The following is a 5,746-nucleotide window of genomic DNA, read 5'->3' as shown; positions in this document are numbered from 1 at the left end:
TCAGACTGAACAATCTCAGTGTGTTCTCTGATCTCAGGAAACTTACAGAAAAGGGGGAGATAAAGTCCAATAAAAATTCCAAAAAGCACTATGATTGAGGGAGGAAAGAGTCCTGTTTCTGGCTCCTGCCTTGGATGTAGATAGGGTTAGAGATGGGAGAAAGTTCCCTCCTCGGCCAGATCCACAAGTTCATTAAGTACCTGTTCTATCTCCCCAGTTAGCACAGACAATATTTTTGCCAGTGGTTTCCCCACCACATAACCCAGTAGCATTTTTCTGACCTCTAGTGTAGTTCCCTTTTCAGCCGCTCTCTTGCTGCCTAATTCTCAAGTCAATGCCACTTTTGAAGATTTTGTGGAACTTCATGTTGTTTTCCATAATGGCTGTAGTAATGTACATTCCCACCAACAGTGAGCAAGGATTCCATTTTCTTCGCATCCTTCCTGACTCTTATCTTTCATCTTTTTGATAATAGCCATTCTGACAGGTGTGAGGTAATTTTTTTCCTTGAAAAATTGAAAATTGAAGTACCAGAAATCCCACTACTGGGTATATACCAAAAGGAAATAAAATCAGTACTCATATGTCAAAAAGATATCTGCACTCCCATGTTTATTGCGGCGTTAATCCACAATGACCAAGATATGGAGTCAACCTAAGTATTCATCAGCAGATGAATGGGTAAAGAAAATATGTACACATGTACACAATGGAGTACTACTCTGCCTTAAAGAAGGAAGTCCTGTCATTTGCGATAATATGGATGAACCTGGAGGACATTATGTTAAATGAAATAAGCCAGACACAGAAAGACAAGTACCACGTGATCTCCCATGTCAAATCTAAAAAAAGCAAACTCACAGAAGCAGAGAGTAGAATGGGGGTTACGAGGGGCTGGGGAGGAGGTGGGGTTGAGGAGATGTTGGTCAAAGGACACAAAATTTCAGTTAGAGGAAAAAGTTAAAGGGATCTATTGTATGACATGGTGAGTGTAGTTAACAACTATGTATTGTGTTCTTAAAAAATGCTGAGAGTAGATGTGTTCTCACCATGCAAAAAACAATGTGAAGTAATATGTAATTAATTAGCTTGATTTAATCATTCCACAATGTATACATATTTCAAAACATCAAGTGGGTCATGATAAATACATACAATTTCTGTCAATTTAAAAATTAATTTTAAAATAAAAATACATTTTAAAACTATTTTGTTACAGAAGTATCCTCTTTCTGCTACTTTCTATGTCAGTTCTTTGTTGCTTCCTAAAAACCACCTTACGTGCTCATAATTCTGAGTCGGCCATTTGAGCTGAATCCAGCTGGGCAGTTCTGATGGTTTCTCCTAGATTCAGGCATCTGGTGGCTTGCCCAGGAGCTGGATGGTCTAAGCTGGATCAGTCACTCCCATGTCTGGCAGTTGGTCCTGGCCATCAGTGGGTTCCCTTTCTCCATGTGGTCTCGCATCCTAGAAGAGGCTGGCCCCAGGCATCTCCACATCTTGCTCTAAAGAGTCTAACCACAGCTAAAAGAGGGAAAACCCTAATGTGTGTTCTTCCAGCCTCTACTTCTGTCACGTTTGTCAACGTGTGTCAACAATCCACTGACCAAAGAAAATCACATGATAAGCTCATCTTCAAGGGGTGGAGAAATGAACTCCATCTCCTGATAGGAGGACCAGTGTATCAGCCCATTTTTGTGTTGCTAAAACAGAATACCTGGGACTGGGTGACTTATAAAGGAAAGAGGTTTATTTGGCTCATAACTCCATAGGCTGCAAAGTCCACAGCTGGGCACCTGTATCTGGCATGGGTCTCAGGCTGCTTCCACACATGGCATAGAGTGGAAAGGGAGTCAGTTTGTGCATGAAGATCACGTGGCAAGAATGTGCAGCAACATGGATGAGCCTGGAGAAAAATGTGAGTTCAGTAAGCCAGGCACAGAGAGAGAAATACCACATGTCCTTAATCATATGTGGAAGCTGAAATAGTTGATCTGATGGAAGTAGAGAGAAGAATAGTGGTTACTAGAAGCTAGTAAGGAAAGGAGGGGGCAGGGAGAGGATGGTTAGTGGATACAAAATTGTAGAGGGACAGGAATATTTTGTCCAATAACAATAACAATATAGGGAGATTTCAGTTAACATCAAAGTACTACATATCTCTGAATAGCAAGTCAAGATGATGTTGAATGTTCCCAACACAATGAAGTGACAGATGTTTGAGGTGATGGATATACTAAGCACCCTGATATGATTGTGGCACACAGTATAAAGGCACCCAAATATCACACTGTACTCCATAAACATATACAAATATCTTGAGTCAATTAAGAAAAATAAATTAAAAAGGAAAAAAGAGAGTAGAATACTGGTTACCAGAGTCAGTGAAAGGGACAGGGGTAGGGAACAGGGTACGGTTGGTACAAAGGTACAAATTCACAATTAGTTGAGAAGACTAAGTTCTGATGCTCTGGGGTGACTATAACTAATAATATTGAATTGTATATTTCAAAATAATCAGAAAAGAGGATTTTGAATGTTATAACCACAAAAAAATGATAAATGTTTAGGTGACAGATACGCTAACTATTCTGATTGGATCATTACACAATATATGTATGTACTGAAACAACAAACTGCACCCCATAAACAAGTACAATGAAAAAATAAATTAAAAAATATCACATGGCAAGAGAAGTGAGAGATGGGAGAAGTGCCAGTCTCTTTTTAAGAACCTGCTCTAGGATGTGAGGGCAATCTGGCTGCGACATCTGTCACCCCATTGATCACCAGGGTTGATTTGGCTGATCTGGCTGGCTAGGCAGGAGTCCCTTTCCTCCCTCACCACTCCATGTGTGTCCCTCCCAAAGCTGGAAGTTCGTTTGAAGATTATGACCTTCCCCAACAGAGGAGAGGACCATTCCTCGGTCAAAGGTATATGAGTAGCTGCGCTCCCCTGCTAGAACCTCCAAAAAAGCTCTTAAGAATCTGCTCTAGCAGGAGCTAATCCATTCCCGTGAGAGCTCACTCACTCCCCAGGGGAAGTACTCATCTAATCACGAGAGATCCACCTCCCTGACCCAAACATCTTCCACTAGGCCCCACCTCCCAACACTGCCGCACTGGGCATCAGATTTCCACATGAGCTTTGGTGGGGGCAAATCACTTCCAAACTATGGCAAGCAGCACAGTCACTTGAAAAAGATGTACCTAGAGGGATGGATGGAAGAAACGATTGTAGCAACCATCTACTACTGAACAGTTACTTAGCAAGCAAATGCAAATTAAAGCCTGAACAACCACACCTACTCACTAACATAGCTAAAATGCAATTGACAGTATCATGTGTTGCCAAGGTGTGGAACATGTGAAACTCATTCATTGAGGATAGAAGCGTAAACAGTTTCAACCACGTTGGAAATCTGGTAATATCTACTGAAGCAAAAGATACGCCTCCCCAATGATCCAGCAATTTCGCTCCTATGTTTATACCCAAGAGAAATAAATACATATGTCCATAAAGACTTGCGCAATTTATAGCAGCTTTATTTGTAACAGCAAAACCTGAAAATAACTCAAATGTCCATGAGCAGAATAATGGTGCAATTTCTTAATTGTGGTAAATTCAGACAATGTAATATTACACGGCAATAAAAAATAATAAACTACTGAAAATGGAACGTAGATAAGTTTCACACAGTATTACATGAAAAAAAAGACACTAGAGGGCTCTGTAAAAACAAATCTATAATGATAGAAGGCAGAATAGTGGTAACCTCTGGGGATGGGGCTTACTGATTGGGGTGGGGCTAAAAGGAAACTTCTGGAATAATAAAATATTTTATGTCTTGATGTGGGGAGTGGCAGGTGTAGGCATATATAAAATTCATCATGGTGTGCACTAAGATTTATGAACTTTTGTGTAAGTTATACCTCAATTGAGAGAATTTTAAAACACACACAAAAAATAACCCTGTGAGAACAATAATAGATATAGTCCCCTGGGTCAAAATACTGTGAAGAGAACCAGATCCTGTCACTTGCCACATGGTTGATCTTGAGTAACTCATCTTAATTCGCTGGGCCTCAGCCTCTTCATTTGTGAACTGGGGAATAAAAACACCTACGTCAAAGTGTCATTGTGAGGACTAAATCACTTAAAAGAGGCAAAGCTTCAGGCAGTGGCTACTATCTATTAAAACAGGTTGAGTATCCCTTATCTGAAATGCTTAGGACTAGAAGTGTTTCGGATTTTAGATTTTTTTCAGATTTTGAAATATTTGTCAATACTTACCCAGCTGAGCATCCCTAATCCAAAAACCTAAATCCAAAATGCTCCAATGAGCATTTCCTTTGAGGATCATGTTGACATATGAAAAACCAACATGTGGATTGTGGAGCATTTTGGATTTTGGATTTTTAGATTAGGGATGCTCAACATGTAGTAAGCTCTAAGTCCACGTTTGCTACCATTCTGATGAATGGTTAAATGTTCATCGACAGGAAAAAAAATGGTTGCTTTACAAAAATAAAAGCAACAATTCGCTGAAATATAGAAAATGTCAAACTCTCTTCACTTAATTCCATTGCTTCAAAATATATATGTATAAACTTAAAAATCAACAGAATTACAAGGATTATTCAACAATCCACAGTCACGGTGAGAGAGTTTAACACACCTCTCTCAGTCAACGATAAATCAGATATCAATATTTTTAAATGCATAGATGGTTTTTAAACACAGATAATATGCTCAATCTATTGGATATGCATAGAATACAATACATTGATTTAAACCACCCATGAAGCATTTATAAAAAATTGACATACACTAAGTGCATAAGTGAGGGATTGCATCCAGCTGAAATAAGCCCATTCCCACTCGCCCCACCTCCTCAAAAAAAACAAACAAAGCAAAAAGTCTTATTCCAGTAAGAAGTACATTTTTTTTCATGTAACCAGACATCCAGATATAAATAATCCAGGGTTGGTACAGTCACATGAAGATGCCAACTCTATAAATATATTCTAAACATTTTCAGATTAGGGAACAAGGATGTTTGTGACTTCCAGCCACACTCTCCTTGAGCCGTGGCTTTTACCCTCATGGTCACAGGATGGCTACTGTAGCTCTGGGCATGACGTCTGCATGTACAAAAGGCAAGGAGTAGAGAGATCTGGCTAAATTAAATCATTCCTGTGCAACATCTTTCCCCAGTCATACCCAATGTCTTCTCATACTTATACTGGCCAGGACAGGGGGACATGGCTACAAGAAGGGATGGGAGATGGAGGTGTTTTAATAGTGCACATTACCAACCTGAACAAAAATCCCAGGTTCTTTTCTAAGGAAGAAGGGGCAGTTTTGCTCATCAACTAGCAGGACATGCCATGCTAGCCCTAAAAGCAAATCTCAACAAATACCTAAGATTCAATAATATAAAGAACACATTCTCTGCTCACCATGTCATGAAATTAGAAACTAACAACAAAAAAAAGGCAACTACGACACAGCCGTATAACATGCAGGAACTTTCCAGATTAATAGAAACATTCTCTATCAGGAATGAGGTATTGGTTACATATATGTATACATCTGTCAAACTCATCAGATGGTACACATAAGATTTATATATTTCACTATAAGTAATTATACCTCTATGAAAACATGCCCATGTCCTGGTATTGAAAAACCTAATTCCAAATAACACATAGGTCAAAGAATAAGTGATAATTGGAAGGTTAA

Source organism: Cynocephalus volans, chromosome 10 (genome assembly GCF_027409185.1).
Source record: "Cynocephalus volans isolate mCynVol1 chromosome 10, mCynVol1.pri, whole genome shotgun sequence".
In the NCBI taxonomy this organism is placed as follows: Eukaryota; Metazoa; Chordata; class Mammalia; order Dermoptera; family Cynocephalidae; genus Cynocephalus; species Cynocephalus volans.
This window is presented reverse-complemented; position numbering follows the sequence as displayed.